The sequence below is a fragment of the Hemitrygon akajei genome, unplaced genomic scaffold (genome assembly GCF_048418815.1).
Source record: "Hemitrygon akajei unplaced genomic scaffold, sHemAka1.3 Scf000066, whole genome shotgun sequence".
Lineage (NCBI taxonomy): Eukaryota > Metazoa > Chordata > Chondrichthyes > Myliobatiformes > Dasyatidae > Hemitrygon > Hemitrygon akajei.
In genome coordinates, this window is record NW_027331952.1 from 1875701 (window position 1) to 1895441 (window position 19741).

General features: G+C 45.8%; 1 non-coding gene across 1 annotated transcript; it reads left to right on the forward strand.

Moving 5' to 3' along the window:
• The first annotated feature begins 502 nt into the window (after nucleotides 1-502).
• On the forward strand, nucleotides 503-574 carry trnac-aca (transfer RNA cysteine (anticodon ACA)). Its single transcript has one exon. It is a non-coding gene; the product is annotated as a tRNA-Cys (tRNA).
• Nucleotides 575-19741: the final 19167 nt, after the last annotated feature.

Here is a 19741-nt window from a genome sequence, read left to right on the forward strand (position 1 = left end):
TTGCCCAAGAACCCTCAAGTCCCTTTGATCTCTGTATTTTGAATTCTCTCTCCATCCAAATAATTGTATGCACGTTTATTTTTTCCTTCAAAATGCATGGCCATACAATTTCCAACAATGCATTTCATTTTCCACTTCTTTGCCTATTCCCCAAACCATCTAAATCGCTCTGCGAGCTCTGTTTCCTCGACACTACCCGCTCCTCACTTATGCTGCACCGGTGAATCACCACTGGTAACCGGCACCCAGACCAGTCGCGCCGGAGTTTCCTTTCAGAAAATTATACAGTTTTTGTCCTATCTTGTCATGTGCCTGCAGGTTCTCCGTAATCTTATCCCTAACATCGATTCCGACAACTTCCCAACCACTGATAACTGGCTATCAGGCCTTCTTAAATAGTGAAATAACGTTTGCAATTTTTTTTGTCATCCAGAACGCCAGAATCTATGGATTCTTGAAAGATTATTTTTAATGCCTCCACAATCTGTAGCCTTAAAAATCTGGGTGTATAGCTCAGTGGTAGAGCATTTGACTACAGATCAAGAGGTCACTGGTTCAAATCCAGGTGCCCCCTTCAAAAATAAAAAAGTGACCACAGCGATGATATAGAATGTAATTTCATTTATTGAAGTTTAATTGCGCTAAGTGTGAGGTGCCAAATTTTGCTAGGACTGATCAAAATAGACCACACGTGGTAAATGGTCGGGCACTGAGGAATGCAGTAGAACAAAGTGATCTAGGAATAATGATGCATAGATCCCTCAAGGTGGAATCTCATGTAAATAGGTTGGTGAAGAAAGTTTTTGATATGCTGGCCATTATAAATTAGAGAATTGAACGTATTGGAATTGGGATGTAATTTTAAAATTGTACAAGACATTGGTGAGGCCAAACTTGGAGTATTGTGTACAGTTCTGGTCACCGAATTATAGGAAAGATGTCAACAAAATAGAGAGAGTACAAAGGAAATTTACTAGAATGTTTCCTGGGTTTCAGCGCCTAAGTTACCGAGAAAGGTTAAAGAAGTTAGGTCTTTATTTGTTGGAGCGTAGAAGGTTGAGGGAGGCCTTGATAGAGGTATTTAAAATTATGAGTGGGATAGATAGAGTTGACGTGGATGGGATTTTTCCATTGAGAGTAGGGGAGATTCAACCAAGAGAACATCAGTTGAGAGTTAAGGGGCAAAAGTTTAGGGGTAACACGAGGGGGATCTTCTTTACTCAGAGAGTGGCAACTGTGTAGATCGTGCCTCCAGTAGAAGTGGAAGAGGCAGGTACGATATTGACCTTTTTTAAAAAATGGATAGGTATATGGACAGGAAAGGAATGGAGGGTTATTGGCTGAGTGCAGGTCGGTGGGACTAGGTGAGACTGACCGTTCGGCACAGATTAGAAGGGCCCAGATGGCCTGTTCCCGTGCTGTAATTGTTATATGGTTATATGGTTAATCTCACCCGCTACTTTCGTCAGATCCTGAGGGTGCATTCCATCAGGTCCAGGAGCAGGTAGCTTCCTGAGCACCTTCTCAGTCGTACTTTTTCCTGCACAAACTTCACTTCCCTGGCGCTCTTGAATGTCCGGTATACTGCAGACGTCTTCTACTGAGAACACTGATGCAAAATAAGCATTCAGTTCCTCTGTCATCTCTGCATCTCTTATTGCAATATATCCCGCGTCATTTTCTAATAATCCTATATCTACCCTCGACTCTCATTTACCTTTAATGTACTTAAAACAGTTATTAGTATCTTCATTGATATTAGTCACCAGCTTCCTCTTGTAATCCATCGTTTCCTTCCAAATGACCTTCTTTATTTATTTCTGCAGGTTCTTAAAAGCTCCCCAAAGTTTTATTTTTCCAATAGCTGTGGTTTCCTTTTACGCCCCCTCTTTTGCTTTTACTTCGGCTTCGATTTCACTTCTCAGCCACGGTAGTGTCCTTCCTCCCTTTGAAAATGTATCCCTATTTTTCTTTCCTGCAAATGTCCCTTTCCAGTCAACTTAGGCCAGTTTCCCTCCCATGCCTTTGTAATTTCCTTTATTTCACTGACATATCGACACATTGGATTTTATTTTTCCCTCTCAAATATCAATATGAACTTGATAATAATGTGATCTCTGTACCCTCAGGGTCCTTTAACCCTGAGCTCTCTTACCAGCTCCGATCATTGCACAACACCCAAACCAGCACAGCCGATCTGATAGTGGGCTGAACAACAAGCTGTTGTAGAAAGCCATCCCTTAAACATTCTGCAAATTCTCTCTCTTGTGGTCCAGTAGTGACGTACTTTTCCCAATCCGCTTTCATGTTAATATTTCCAATGATTATCATGACATTACCTTTCTGACACGCATCTTCTATCTCCTGCTGAAATTGGTTAACGAGCAGGCTGTTTGGACGCCTGTATATAACTGCCATTAGGGTCCCTTTACCCTTGCCATTTCTTAACTCAACCCGTGGAGACTCTACACCTTCCAATCCTATGTCACCTCTTTTCTAATGATTTAATATTATTTTTAATACACAGAGCCACAGCACCCCCCCCCCCCCGCCTACTAACCTATCTTTCCGATAGGCCGTATATCCTTGGACGTTCAGCTCCCGATGGCAGCCATCCCTTAGCCAAGTTTCAGAGATGGCCATAACGTCATGTTTGCCAATCTGCAGCTGAATTTTCAGATCGTCCATTTTATTCCTTATGCTGCGTGCACTCATCCTACTTAACAGCGACCTGTTCAAGCATATCAGCCTGTTCTAGTTTGCTCACATTTGTCAAGGTCTTTCTGAATCGTGAATACTGAGAGAAAGTATTCATTAATGAACTTTCCTACCTCTCCGATACCAGGCCCATGTTTCCTTTGTTATTCCTAATCGGTCCTTTCGTGACACACGTAATCCTTCAGTTTACGCCTTCAGGCGTGGAAAACGCCTTGAGTATTTAATCACCTTCCTAGCGATATCTTAACCCTTTCTAATCGTAGATTCCTTGCCCTCTAACTGTAGTAACGCGTCGCCCAGCGCATTTGTGCCGCCGGCTCTCCACACTCACCCGGCCAAGCACTGCCGCTTTCTGAGATCGGTTCTCTGCTGACCAAAACAATCCCGTCAATAAAGGGACAGCGGTTGCACTGAGGAACGTTCTCCTCACCTCTCTCTGATTCACCTTTCAGTAACCAGGTCTGGTTCGTTGCCACTGGTGAAATGGATTGCCCACTCATGTGAGGACGAGCCGTGGATCGCCCGCCTTGCTTCGTATCAATCACCGCTTTCGGCATGCTCTCCACTAACAACGTGTTCCCATTCCGCTATTCAGTAATCACGGCACTGGCCTGTTCACCCAGCCTGGCCTCGGCATCCGGTAACCAACACGTGACGGATCATCACCCACTATCACAGTAACCGCAATGTGGCTAGATTAGGAGCCCAGTTCTCGGACTTCCGGCCACCATGGTCCTCCACTGACACAGGAACATCGGCCCGCGTTGATAAGGGAAGCAGCCCTGAGAAAACTGTGCCCATGTCGGGAACAGACAGATGTGTCCTGCCCCGGGGTCTTTTGCATCCCTGGTGCAAGTGTGAGATCCGGAACACATTATAAACCCCGGGCAACGCAGGTTGACGCGTAGGGTTTTGAGGGATGTTTGTGTCTCCTCGGGGATCTCAACTGGGGAAGATGAAGGCCACTGGACACTTCTGTCTCACCGCCCGGGTTGCCGGTGCTGGAGCGGTGCACACACTGGGCAGAACGGGCAGCGGGTGTGCGATGTGATCTGCCTCTGTCTCTATGTAACTACAATAATTCTCCTGTGCTCTGATTATGGGAAAGGGTTACTGTTTTCCGGTGTTCACATTCACTGCTATCGGAACTGACTATACACTGATCCCGCTGATCGCTGCCCCGCCTAGTACAACCATTACTCCATCCAACTGCATGACTCAATAAAGCTGACGCTGTTTGCATTAAACTGGTCTCTGTCTCTTGACAGAAACTCGCTGTATTCGGTACCGGCGAGCCTTTGGGAAGGTCTGTCAATCTCTTCCCAGCGCATAGAATAGCCTGCTCCCAGAGTTGACAAGGCAGAGAATGTCACCAGTGGGATTTCTCTCAAGGGCCCGATGGGCTAAACAAACTCCTGCTATGATGATGTCACCTACCGTGGAAGTATTCTGGTCTGAAGCGATGGCTGAGGTGGGCAGAGTTTAGCTGAATATTAGTCGGTTGACAGACAGGGTCTCCCCCATTCCGGGGCAGAAGGCTTTCTCACACTCCTCCCCCTCCAGTCCCACGCATGCAAATCACCACGGGGTCATTCACCGAACCCGTCTTACACGGGGAACCCGTATTACCCGTCTTAGACAGTAACACCAGGGATGCAGGACGGGGCCAGTGGGTGTCTGGGACTCAGGGACATTAATGTTAACTGTGGAGAGAGGAGCATTCACTGCGGGACAAGGAGAAGATAGCTGAGAGTAAGGGCGCTCTGGATGGGGGGCTTTTGAGAGACGGTTGGCGAGCGTCTAGGGAGGAAGTATCGTGAGGTTGTCGGTGGGATGGATGGAGGTGGGTATGGCCGTGATGGCGTTCGGAGAGACCGATCAGCCAAGGATCAGGGGGAGAGTGGCGTGGGGTTGACAATGGGTAGTGGAGGGGAGTTGGAGGTGGATATTGCGGAGAATGGCATGTGGCTGAAAGTGCGGAGATCAGAATCCGAACTAGGCTTAATATCGCAGTCCTATGTCTAGAATTTATTGTTTTCCGGCAACAGTTCAGTAAAATAATTCCTGAAATGTTTTCGTAAAATAAGTGTTTTAAGGTAAATATGTAGTTCTTAAACAGAGGGTAAATAGTGAGGTAGTGTAGAGGGGTTCATTCTCCAGTTAGAAATCTGGTGCTGGAGAGAAAGAAACTGTCCCTGAAACTGGGGATGTGGGTCTTCAGACTCTTTCAACTCCTCATTGACGGTGGCAATGAGAAGAGGGTATGCTCAGGATTGAATATCCTTAATGATGGATGCCCCGTTTCTAATCATCAATTTTCGAAGATGCCTTCGATGCCGGAGAGGCTCTTTCCCGTGATGCACTCGGCTGAGATTTCTGCAGCTGTTTTTATTATTTTCTTGGAAGTGATGGAAGTTCGGCCGGGTGATCATTGAAGGTTCAGGGCGGAGTTTTTGTTTTGGGAGTTTCACCGCCGGTGAGCACAGTGAGGGGCGCGGAAGTAAGACATAGACTGTGACCGTCAGTACAACGATATCCCGGTCCGACCTGTTCTCCCAGAGCTCACAGTAGGTCTCAGCAGAGGATGCCACTCGAGCCCTCCAAGCAGCCCCGCCATTCTCTGTGACGATGGGTATTCAAACCTGAGCAAAGCTCCTCGTCTGCACAGCTGACTTTGGCAATAAATTCCGCAGTTTCATCAGACTCTGGCAGAATAAATTCCACAGTTTCATCATACTCTGGCAGAATAAATTCCACAATTTCATCATACTCTGGCAGAATAAATTCCACAGTTTCACCAGACTCTGGCAGAATAAATTCCACAGTTTCATCATACTCTGGCAGAATAAATTCCACAGTTTCATCACACTCTGGCAGAATAAATTCCACAGTTTCATCATACTCTGGCAGAACAAATTCCACAGTTTCATCACACTCTGGCAGAATAAATTCCACAGTTTCATCATACTCTGGCAGAACAAATTCCACAGTTTCATCATACTCTGGCAGAATAAATTCCACAGTTTCATAATACTCTGGCAGAATTAATTCCTTTTCGTCTCCTTCCTTCTATTTTGAGGATGTTTTCTCCCAAGAATTGGTCCCACTGTCCAGTAATCTGAATCCGTGCGCCCTGCAGAAGTTCCTCAGCCACGTATTTACATGCCAAATTATTCTCTTCTCATCCTCCGTACGGTTCAGGGAGATTTTCAGAGGTAATAATCGTTGATGCCCTGTTCTGCCTTTTTTCACTTAGCATCATACAGTCACTTTCCCACCTCCTTACTTGGATTACAGGTGTTGACATGTATCAAGATATCTGACTGCCTACACTTCCACGTCAATGCCCGAGACCCAACTGAGTAAACTTGACCTTTGCACCTGGGAGGGAACACACAATCCGGGTGTTTCTATGCACCCACGGAATCTCGACTCTGCTGCTCTGGCGTTTTAATCTCCTTTCAACACCGCAGTCCTATTCACCACTCTTCCTAAAATAAATGAGGTAAATGATTGTTCACGGAGAGAACGGGTCAAGTAAGGGTGAAAGCTCGGAAACTTGTTCAGTAAAGTCGGAGAGGTGGGAGTTTGGAGGTGACTGTGGTGGTGATTGGGGTCACAGGCGTTTGAAAAGACCGATCTGCGGGGGTCCAGGGAAGAGGCGGCGTGTGGTTTCCGGTGGAAGGAGGCCTTGGAGCTGACGGTGGTGGTGATCGCTGGTGGTGGGGGGCGTGCGTGTGGCTGATGTTGGGTAGGGGGTGTGGTGAGGATTATTAAGGTGATTATGCGGGTTGGTGTGGTTCGTAGAGATCGGTCAGAGAGTTTCAAGGGAGGGAGTGAAGTGTGGATGACGGTGGGAAGATCAGAATCAGAACCAGGTTTAATATCGCCGGCTCATGTTGGACAATCTGTTGTTTTACGTATGTATTAAAATACATAATTAGGTCTAATATAATTTAAGTATTTCAATTAAATATTTAGTTCTTATAAAGATGATAAATAGTGAGGTAGTGTATATGTGTTCATTGTCCACTCAGAAGATTGATGTTGGTGGGAAATAAACTGAGCCCAAAACGTGGAATGTGGGTCTCCAGGCTCCGTTTACTCCTCCTTGACTGTAGCATCCAAAGTAGAAAATCCTTCATGATGGATGCCGCCTTTCTGATCATCGCGTTTGGCAGATGCCTTCTGTGCTGGAGATGCTGGTGGCCGTTATGGAGTTGGCTGAGATTTCTGCAGTTGTTATTTCTTCCCCGAGGAAGTGATGGAAATTCGGCGGTGTGATCATTCAATGTGCAGGGAGGGTTTGCGGTTTTGGGAGATTCATTGCTCATCCTGCCCATTAATGCAGTGAGGGACGTGGAGGCGACCGGCAGCTTGTGATTCCCAGTACCCTGACACTGAGTCCCTGCACGGTTCTCCCAAAGCTTGCAGTAGATCACAGCAGAGGACACCACTCGAACCCTGAACGCTGCCCTGGATAATCAAACCTGATCAACGCTCCTTGTGTATTCCTGGACCCCACTGGCATCAGTTCCGCATCATTTAAATATTCAGCTGTCTCCACTTTACCTCTTCCCCATAGACCGTTCCGATTACCACCACAGCCACTAGCTCAGGGTTTAGAAGATTCCGCAGATAAGCCCATAAGATACAGTAGCAGAACTAAGCCAATTGACCTAGCGTGTCTGTTTCGCCTTTTCATCATGGCTAATTCATTTTCCCTCTCAGCCGCAGTCTCATGTCTTCCCCCGTTTCCCTTCACGTCCTACAATCAATCAAAGTCAGACTTAAATATACTCAATTAACTGGCCTCCATTGTTGATTATCACAATCAATTCCACAATTACACCCAGTTGTGGCTAAAATGAAATTCTTCTCCTCTCCATCCCTCTATGCTGCGGCTGTATCCTCCCAAGAAGAGATCTCACTGCCCTATAAATCTGAAACCCTGTCTCCTGCAGCAGTACCTCAGCCACACATTCATCTGCCAAATTATCCTTTTCTTATGCTCTCTGCCGTGTGGCACAGGAAGGGCTCCAAAGAAGACTACCATGGATGTCCTGTTTTACCGCTTTCATACAAACAGATATATAAAACATAGAAACATAGACCTACAGCACAATCCAGACCCTTCGACCCACAAAGTGCTGCCGAACATGCTCCTATCTTAGAAATTACTAGGCCTAAACGTAGCCCTCTATTATTCCTAAGCTCTATGTACCTATCCAAAAGTCTCTTATAAGACCCCATCGAATCTGCCACCACCACCATCGCCAGCAGCCCATTGCACTCACTGTCCAATCTCTGAGTTAGAAAGTTACCCCTGATATCTTCTCTGTACCTTCTCCCCAGGACTTTAAATCTTTGTCCTCTTCTGGCAACCTCCAGCCCTGGGAAAAAAAAAAACAATAAAAAACAAACCTCTGACTATCCAGACGGTCAATGTCTCTAGCAAATTAAATTCATCCAGCAATCTAAAATCTCTCCTCAGTACCTCTTTATCTTTTAAATCGATGTCATTCGCACTGATAGGTACGAAGACATCTGGCTGCCGACGCTTCCACTTCAGAACGCCATGGACCCGATCCGAGATATCTCTGCTCCGGGCACCTGAGAGCCAACAGACCATCCGGGAGTCTCTATCGCGCCTGCAGAACCTCCAATCTGCTCCCCGGACGTTTTATCTCCTCCCAACCCTGTAGTCCCCTTCAACACTCTTCGTGCCTGAGCGGCAGCACTAGATTCAGTGCCAAAAACCCGGTCTCTGCGACCCACGTTTTTCCCGTGTAGGCAGTCATCAACGGTATCCACAGTGTATTATCACAGAGGGGATCCGGCACAGATTACTCTGCTGTAGCTCCCATTTCCTTTCATTCTACTGACAATAACCCAGCTACCTCCTTCTTACAATCTAGAGACGCCTACATCCCTGTAGCTCCTACCTATCACCATTCTCTTGTGTGCCAAAATTCATCGAGCTACAGCTCAAGTAGTTTAACGTGTTTTCAGAGAAGCTACAGGTGGTTGCTTTTGATGGTAATGTGGTTATCTGGGAGACCATATCTGACGCACGGAAAAAAACACTGCCACCGGAGACATTCTCTCCGCACTATTGTGGTTACATGGACGAGGAATGAAGAATTATGAAGAAAAATAGAAACACACCTGATAATTAGCTCACCTAATTGCAAAATAGGGAGCAAGAAGACAGCCGAAATTATAAATCTTTATGTCATTCATTTCTGACGTTTCATGAGCTTCAACACAGGATTCCACGGGTATTTCACCGCATTCCTTAGTTCCTTCCGGAATTTGCTCTGGGTCAGGACGTAAATGCACGTATTAGAACAGGAACTGAGAATCTGCAGCATTCTGGATGTCGTTTCTGTGATGTAACGGGGATCAGTAACAGAATAAGCAAAACTCTTTGAAATCGTTTAATAGATAGAAAATATCACTTGTGTTACGCACAACAATATGAAGCTACCGGTAATGCTGAAGAGCAAAACGATGGATTTTCGTCGGTTCTCCATCTCCCGATCCCTCTCATTCTCTCCACTCATTTGTCCCCGGAGCCCCCTGCGGGCTCGACTGGCCGCTAGAATTCGTCTGACAGTCAAAATGTTGAACAACAAAATCAGAAAGAATGGGACTTACGGTGTAAAAATGCGATGAAATATCGCAAATGCAGCCCATGTGAGAGGGTTTTTGTAGCTCGGTGTAAGAACACGATACCAGGGAACACTATTAATTATTACCTTATGCTCTGATGCAAAACCCCAGGGGACATTCTACAAACAGGCCAGCACACTCACTGTCCCGATGACCACAGCCGCCGTTCTCTCGGTGCAATATTTTGTTTTCAGCTTCTTACAGCAAATAGCCAGAAATCGATCGACGGTGAAAGCGACAGTCAGCCAGACAGAGGTCGCAGTTCTCGCAAAAATCAACCCGAAACGGAGTGTACACACGGGAGTTATGATCAGGAATGATTGGGGAAAATAAAACGATGCAGTCTACCTCAGCAGCGGATCCGAGATAACGACCAGGATATCGGCCACTGCCATTCCCATCAGGTAGCGAGTGACACATTTGGAGAGACCGCACTTTCCCCGATACAAGCTTGCAATCGTCATCAAGTTCGCTGGAACAGAGGCAGAGAAAAGCAAGAACAGATAATACAGAGCAGAAACTAATTCAGCAGTTTGAGGGGATCCTGCAATATTTCCAGTTCATTGTCGCATTTAGTGAAATTGCCAAGAGATTGCACATGTCATCCAGAGACAGAACAGGATTTTGCACTGTAAAATGAAGTCAAAATGACGCCTATACTAATTCCGAAATTTGAAGTGGCAGAGGAAAACTAAAGTCCGGTTTTCACCCTCCTCAGGGTCACTGCCTTCGCGTCACGTTGGATGAAATTAGTAAATCCGGACACTGATGGCGGGATTCATACACTCCGATGGCGCCCCCGTCAGCGGCAGAGCAGCCGGCGTGCGGAACCATGGCAGGCAATGTTCCAGCCAGAACAGAATATGTGGAAAACATTTAAATTGTCTCTTCTCAGAAACACCCAGACACACACACACACACACACACACACACACACACACACACACACACACACACACACACACACACACACACACACACACACACACACACACACACACACACACACACACACACACACACACACACCAGCAGAGATACGAAAGAGAGAACAAGGTCGGGTGACAACGGTCAAATGACGATGTTACTGTTGCACAAACTGAAGAAAATCTACAGAAATGGGAGGTCCAAGGCAACACACAGTGAGAACAGGAACATCTCTGCTGAGAATTGTGTGCGTGATGATGCTGATGTAAAAGAATTTTGTGAGCATGTCAAAGCTGCCTGAGGTCAGACGAAAGTTGTGAAGAAAAATTTCAAGTTGCCAAGTAATGGGCAGTCTGGTTAAATAATTCATCCTGTACCTGTCTGTCTCTTCTACAGTGTGAGAACGTAAGGTTCATACACATTTCCAAATTTCGTCCAGAAATCTGGCACTGAATCATCATTTGTGATTATCTTCATGTTTTCTTCAATTTACATTTTACAAAATTATATTAATCAATGCACCCATGCACACACCCCAAACATGTTATCCCCAAGTACGTGATCACTCCATATCCACGTTTTTGTGGGTGTATCTGGGGGTTCAGGTGGATTTGGCGTGCCGATGCAACGGTAGCGTGTGACGTCATCAGCTCCGCCGTTGCTAAGCTTCAGACACAACACCCTGAGGCACTGGTGTTAATTACAGGGGACTTCAACCATGTGACTTTGGACAAGACACTACCTGCTTTCTCCCAGTACGTGGATTGTTACACCAGGGGTAACAGGACTATTGACCTGCTGTATGCAAACGTACAGGATGCATATAGTGCATCCCCGCTGCCTGCACTGGAGAAAGCTGATCACAACCTGGTTTTGTTACAGTCAAGATATAAATCAATTGTGATGAGGCATCCCACTACCACACGCTCTTTTAGATTGTGGACTCCTGAAGCTGAACAGGCCCTGAGAGATTGCTTCGGTACTACTAACTGGGATGTACTGCAAGGGGGGCTCTGTGGGGGCGTTGAGGAGGTCACTGAATGCACAACGGACTATATTAAATTTTGTGTGGATGCGGTTGTTCCTGTTAGAACTGTTCGCTGCTATCCCAATAATAAGCCCTGGATCACTAGTCACATCAAAGGCCTCCTAAACCAGAAGAAGAGGGCCTTTAAAGATGGTGATCGGTTGGAGCTTAAAAGAGTTCAGAAGGAACTCAGAGTACAGATAAGGGGGGCAAAGGAGCAGTATAGGAGGAAGTTAGAACAAAAGCTGCAGGAAAAAAGCATGAAGGAGGTGTGGGATGGGATGAAGATCATCACCGGATGTGGTGCAAAGCGGGGGGCAAACATAAGTGGAGATGTGGAGAAAGCGAACCAGCTGAACAACTTCTTCAATAGGTTCGACAGCACAATCTCACCCTCACTGCAGAACTCCACACCAGGCTTACTTCCCTCACAGGAAAATATCCACTCACAGGAGACCTGGCCCACGCCCAGGTTTACGGCTGCACAGGTGGAAGGTCAACTGAGGAAGATCTGTACCAGCAAGGCGGCTGGACCGGATGGAGTTTCCCCACGATTACTGAGGGCCTGTGCAACTGAACTGGGAGAACCACTACAGCGCATCTTCAACATGAGTCTAGATCAGAGAAGAGTACCCAGACAGTGGAAAACATCTTGTATTGTCCCGGTACCGAAGAAACCACAACCAAAGGAGTTGAATGACTTCAGACCTGGAGTTGAATGACTTCAGACCTGTTGCCTTGACGTCGCACGTGATGAAGACCATGGAGCGGCTGATAATACAGAATCTGAGGCCACAAACCAGGCACGCCCGGGATCAGCTTCAGTTTGCGTATAAGGAGAATGTGGGAGTGGAGGATGCTATCACGTATTTGCTGCACAAATCACTCTCTCACCTAGATGGGGTCAGTTGTGCTGTGAGGATTACATTCCTTGACTTCTCTAGTGCCTTTAACACCATCCAGCCCAAGATCTTAAAGCACAAACTAACGGAGATGGGAGTAGACTCTCACATGGTGGATTGGATAGTGGACTACTTGACAGATAGACCTCAGTATGTGCGGTTGGGAGACTGTAGGTCTGACACAGTGGTCAGCAGCACAGGAGCGCCACAGGGAACCGTACTCTCTCCGGTCCTGTTCACCCTGTACACATCTGACTTCCAATATAACTCGGAGTCCTGCCATGTGCAGAAGTTCGCTGATGACACGGCCATAGTGGGGTGTGTCAGGAATGGACAGGAGGAGGAGTATAGGAAACTGATACAGGACTTTGTGATATGGTGCAACTCAAACTACCTGCGTCTCAATGTCACCAAGACCAAGGAGATGGTGGTGGACTTTAGGAGATCTAGGCCTCATATGGAGCCAGTGATCATTAATGGAGAATGTGTGGAGCAGGTTAAGACCTACAAGTATCTGGGAGTACAGTTGGACGAGAAGCTAGACTGGACTGCCAACACAGATGCCTTGTGCAGGAAGGCACAGAGTCGACTGTACTTCCTTAGAAGGTTGGCGTCATTCAATGTCTGCAGTGAGATGCTGATGATGTTCTATAGGTCAGTTGTTGAGAGCGCCCTCTTCTTTGTGGTGGCGTGTTGGGGAGGAAGCATTAAGAAGAAGGACGCCTCACGTCTTAATAAGCTGATAAGGAAGGCGGGCTCTGTCGTGGGCAAAGTACTGGAGAGTTTAACATCGGTAGCTGAGCGAAGGGCGCTGAGTAGGCTACGGTCAATTATGGAAAACCGAGAAGACAGAGAAGCAGTTTCAGCGACAGGTTACTGTCGATGCAATGCTCCTCAGACAGGATGAAGAGGTCAATACTCCCCAATGCCATTAGGCTTTACAATTCAACTGCCAGGACTTAAGAACTTTTTTTTTTTAAAGCTATTATTAATGCTTTTTGAGTTAGTGATTTAGATGCATATCATATTATTACTGAGTTAAGTATTGTATGTAATGAGTTTTTGCTACAACAAGTGTATGGGACATTGGAAGAAATGTTGAATTTCCCCATGGGGATGAATAAAGTATCTATCTATCTATCTATCTATCTATCTATCTATCTTGATATGTCTACGGATGTGGCGGTCTCCTCATGGATTCTGAGATGCCTGGGGTTTTTGCTGTCAAGGCAGCCATCTCGTGTTTGAAACCATCCTGTGCCTGGATCATCCAATGTGTGGTTTGAGGTGTACATGAATTTCGGGGTGCGCTCTTATTTAGAGATCGGCGAAGATTTGGGGGTTCACACGGGTTTTCGTGATCTGTGCATATTTAGGTGTGTACTGTTGAGTATGGGAGTACACAGGGGTTTGTGGTGAGAAGCAAATTTCAGTGTGTCTGCCAATCTGTAAACAATTTTGGGGCATTTGTGAGGATTTATTTAATGTCGGGTCTGACATTTTCTGAACTGGTTGAAATGATTCCTGCTCTGAAATAATCTATTATGCGTTTGGAAGTGTCAGCGTGTTTTAGGTGCGCACTGATTTGGGGATTGCGCCGATTTATGGGGATGTTTTCGGAATTCTGAGATCTCACAGAGTTTTGGTGTCTGCGGATTTGGAGTTGTGACTTGTCTAAATTTTGCATCATTTACAGATACTTCCATAATAGATTTAGGACGTTACCTACAAATTTGCGAAACACAATAATTTACGAAGACATCATGTGTACTACTCGAAATGATCATTTTCTGGGATTATGTAAAACGCATTTGAGGTTCCCAGCGGGTTTGATGCACACGTGGATTTTCAATGTGCTCTTTTTTGAGGATGTGTGCGTATTTGGGGTGCACATGGGTTTGAGATGTGAACTTAATTGGAAATTGCGCAGACTAAATGGTTTCTTCCCCAATAAAGGAATGCAACCCGATTGGGGGTTTGTACATCTACACTCCATCCGCCGAGCAGGCGGTATCTCCAAGTGGTCACCCATTTTATTTCCACTTCCCATTCCCATTCCGATATGTCCATTCATGAGTTCCTCCACTGTCACGATGAGGCCACACTTAGGTGCGAGGAACAGCAGCTTATAATCCGTTTGGTTAGCTTCCAACCTGACGGCATTAACATTGCTTTGTTAAACCTCTCCTTCACCATTTTTCACCCCTTTGTCACTCTCACTTAATATCTCCTTGCCCGCCATAGCCTCCCTATGGTCCTGCTCCCCTTATCCCATTTTTTTCTTTCCTCCATAGCCTTCTGTCTCTTTCAGCAATCAACTTCCTAGCATTTTGGGTCATCCATCCACCTCCAAGATTCACCTATCGTCTGGGGTTTCTCTTTCCCCTCACACCATCTTTCAAATCTACTCCGCTGCTTTTTTTTTTCTTCAGTCCTGCTGAAGGGCTTCGGCCCGAAACGTCGACTGTGTTATTTTCCATAGATGCTGCCTGGCCTGGCATTTGGACTAATCCCGCCCACCCCCGCCCCCCTTTTTGATAGGTATTCAGTTATATGGGGCAGTAATGTACAACATACAAGACTGTATATACCTTTGATCCAGCTAATCGCATTCAGCCGACTCAAGGAGTTGGGTAAATCTCCAATTGAATTCCATGGACAGGGGAGGAAGTTAAAATATGGGTGTCTTACGAATGCATTCCAGTGAATGACCGGGACACACTGCTACATTATCACACTGGTCGGTGTTAAGGCTCCAGGGACAACAACATTATCATCATGGTCAACGATGGTCAAATTCACGTGCACCCTCATACTCAGCAGCAGTATGCACGTATCTCGAAAATGCGTGTGAGTCCCAAAATCTGCGCTTTCCCCAAGTAAGGACGCACATTCGATGGCCCAGACGAAGAATCATTTCAAACACAAAATGGCTGCCTTGACACTAAAAGCCCCACGCATCCCAAAGGTCGTGAGCATATCACCAAATCCGCCGACACACACAGATCAACCCAAATCCTTATGAACTCCCAGATACACCCACAGAAACGTGGCGACTCCATATTCGCCGACAAACCCCCAAATATACTATCCCCAAATGCGAGCGCATCCCCATATTCAAGAACAAACCCCAAAATCCGTGTGCATCCGTGTGCACCCCGAGACTCTGTGCAACCCATTTTCGCTGACACGCCTAATTTCTGCGCAATCCCCAATGCAGCGTGAACCCTAAACCCGCTGACACCCACACATGCCCATGACATTTTTCCGAGCAAGATACATTCGAAACAGTTGAGAAAATGGCAGACTCGACGTTAACAATCCGCACTCAACGCATTCGTGTGCAAATCTTGATCCGCCAACACACCCAAATCAATGTGTATCCCCAAATACGTGTGCACGGCCATGTCTGAGACTAAATTTCGAGTGATGTCGAAGTTGCTTCCTTAAATCTCACCGGCTGTTCCTTTTTCGCATTCGCTTCAAACTTGCAGAAATTTCTAAAAGCACAGCACAGTACCTTTAAATGTACATTTAAATTATGTTACAGTATTGTTATAACAATAGTCCGCAAAGTTACCCAGCGCTCCCGATTATCGGAATTTACTTTAGCAGAGTCTTTGCACTGATAAATCAAAGCTGCCCGCCATGGATCCACAAATCCTTTGCACATCACCAAATCAGTGCGCACTCCAAACACGCTGATACGCCACATACATAATAAATAATTCCAAAGCAGAATTCATGTCCAACAGTTCAGAAAATGGCTGTTTCGACATTTAAAATTCGCACCACTCGAAATTACGATTGCAACTGTTGATTGGTAAACACACAGCCCCCGGAATATACGAACATCACAACCTCTAATTACATCCCCGTAATTGACTACAGACCCTCAAATTGGCGCGTATCCTCAAATCCTTGTGCATATTTGCCGCCAAACCCTAAATCTACACACACCCGAAATCAGTGCTCAAATGAGGATTTAACTTAACTTTATTTGTGAACTCAAATCCAAATTCCCAAATCCAAGTTCACACCACAGCAGTGTGCACCCCTTATTCTCCGACACTGTCCAATATCTGCGCGACCCAATTCAGTGCGCACCCCAAAATCACAAACCTCCCGACATGCAGTTAAGAATCCTTTCAGGAATTCAGAAAATGGATGCCACGACATTAAAATCCGCACACAGCCCAAAATGCATGTGCAACTTCAGATCCGCCAACACACTCAAATCTTTATCTCACCCCAAATCCGTGTTTACACCCACTTGTCCACAATCCCAAATCCATGTAATCCTTAAATATGTGAACCACCTCAACCAGGAGCGCACCCTAAAATCCATGTGAATATCATACCCGTGGAGAAACCCACTTGCACATTAGGTTATCCCAGATGAAGTACTTCATGTCAAATTTCAAATTAAATTTATTATTTACGTGATCTAAATGAAACATCTTTGAGAGTCGGCACACCTCCAAACCGCAGACACCCCAAATACGTGAGAAATCCGTGGGCATCTCCAAATGCAAATGCATCCCCTCAACTTCAAAACCGTGGACACACACACGCTAATAAGATTATCTCAAATGAATACCTTCAGACATTCACAAGATGACAAAGTCTGTGTACAACGAGCCCCACAAATGAATGTTGGGGTGTCAGCGTGTTTGGGCTGCGCATGGATTTGGTGATGCGCACCAATTCGACGATGCACATGGATTTGGTGATGTTGGCTGATTTGTGTTGCCTTTTCGATCATGACACATAGATTTGGTGAGATGGCGGATCAAAATTTACGTGCGGATTATTAATGACGAGGCTGCCATTTTCAAAATTGTTTTTATTGATTGTTGCTTCGGGAAAATCTGATGTACAAGTGGCGGAGTTCCCGGGTTTCGGGTGCGCACTGAATTGGCGATTGCGCAATTTTATTTTTTGTCGTCGAATATGGGTTGTTCGCGGTCTTGTGGTTCATATCCATGTGGTGCATGGATTTAGGAGCTTTCTGTAATAAAGGGTTTAGGGGAGTGTTCCGACATAGGGTGCGCACCTTTTCAGGGATAGCAAATTTAGGATAGATGGCGAATATGTGAGTCTCCACATTTTTGTGAGTGCATATCGATTTGGTGACGTACGTGAGGACTTTGGGATACGTGGTGGTTTTTACTGATAAAACAGCCATTTGGCGTTTGCAATGATTATCCGTCTGGTTCATCTAATATGCCTGTGACGTGCTCTCGTATTTAAGGATGTGCGCAGATTTGGGGGTGCGGACGGATTTTAGTGATCAGTGTACAGTTCGGGATGTACCTAGATGGGTACCTCTCTCACCTAGATGGGGTCAGGGGTGCTGTGAGGATTACATTCCTGGACTTCTCTAGTGCCTTTAACATCATCCAGCCCAAGATCTTAAGGCACAAACTAAGGGAGATGGGAGTAGACTCTCACATGGTGGATTGGATAGTGGACTACTTGACAGATAGACCTCAGTATGTGCGGTTGGGAGACTGTAGGTCTGACACGGTGGTCAGCAGCACAGGTGCGCCGCAGGGGACCGTGCTCTCTCCGGTCCTGTTCACCCTGTACACATCAGACTTCCAATATAACTCGGAGTCCTGCCATGTGCAGAAGTTCGCTGACGACACGGCCATAGTGGGGTGTGTCAGGAATGGACAGGAGGAGGAGTATACGAAACTGATACAGGACTTTGTGTTATGGTGCAACTCAAACTACCTGCGTCTCAATATCACCAAGACCAAGGAGATGGTGGTGGACTTTAGGAGATCTAGGCCTCATATGGAGCCAGTGATCATTAATGGAGAATGTGTGGAGCAGGTTAAGACCTACAAGTATCTGGGAGTACAGTTAGACGAGATGCTAGACTGGACTGCCAACACAGATGCCTTGTGCAGGAAGGCACAGAGTCGACTGTACTTCCTTAGAAGGTTGGCGTCATTCAATGTCTGTAGTGAGATGCTGAAGATGTTCTATAGTTCAGTTGTGGAGAGCGCCCTCTTCTTTGTGGTGGCGTGTTGGGGAGGCAGCATTAAGAAGAGGGACGCCTCACGTCTTAATAAGCTGGTAAGGAAGGCGGACTCTGTCGTGGGCAAAGTACTGGAGAGTATAACATCGGTAGCTGAGCGAAGGGCGCTGAGTAGGCTACGGTCAATTTTAGAAAACCCTGAACATCCTCTACATAGCACCATCCAGAGACAGAGAAGCAGTTTCAGCGACAGGTTGCTATCGATCCAATGCTCCTCAGACAGGATGAAGAGGTCAATACTCCCCAATGCCATTAGGCTTTACAATTCAACCGCCAGGAGTAAGATATGTTAAAGTGCCGGGGTTGATTGTATTTAATGTATTTAAGTAAACTACTTAAGAACTTTTTAAAAGCTATTATTAATGCTTTCTGAGAGGGTGATTTAGATGCATATCATATTTTTACTGAGTTAAGTATTGTATGTAATTAGTTTTGCTACAACAAGTGTATGGGACATTGGAAAAAAATGTTGAATTTCCCCATGGGGTTGAATAAAGTATCTATCTATCTATCTATCTATCTATCTATCTATCTATCTATGTAGTTCTGAATATGGTGCTGCACACGGATTTGGGTTGACACGCAGATTTGTGTGTGTCGCTGATCTGCAAAAGGATTTTGGCGCACATATGGCTTGCTAACCTCGAGACGGTCATTTTCTGAATTGATTGAAATGTTTGCATCTCGGGTGTCAGCGGGTTTGGGGTGCGCGCCGATTTTGGGTTTGCGCAGATTTAGGGCTGCTTCGCCATATATGGGTGGCAACTGATTTGCGATGCGAACAGCTTACATAGGAATTATGGAACTGTATTCACAGATCCCTCTGCTCTCCCTCATTCCTCAATTCCCTAACAATTATTGTATATGTCTACCCAGGAAGGTCCGGGTAAGTGCAGCGGCTCTTGGTCCCATCTAGATGGAATGTCACATTAAATTCCAACTGCAAAATGTTCGGTCCGTTTTTCCACCTGCTTCACTGACGCTGAAAGATTTCATAAACTACTTTGCTGTCCACTTACGCTCTGAACCCAGGTGTCACCTGCAAATCAAGTTTCTCATATTACAATGGACTTATATATTCTGTTCCTTAGAATGTTTTTCAATAAGTTTTTGGCGCACTCATATTTGGGAGTGTCGCTGGATTTGAGGTGCACACTAATTTGATTTGCGGGCAGTTTGCAGATTTGGGGTTGTACGCATATTTTGTCATTTCCTGAAAAGGTTTTGGGATAATCTAATTTTCAAGTCGATGTGTCCACGGGTTTCAAGTTGTACATAGACATGAGGGTGCACACGGATTTGGAGGTGCGCACGGATCTCAGATTTGGTGTGTCTGCGGATTTGAACAGGTGGCGAATCTCAAAGTTGTTCCATTTATCGATAGAGCAACAGAAATGTCATTGAAGTTGCGTTCTTATTTAGTGACGTGCGCAGATTTGGATG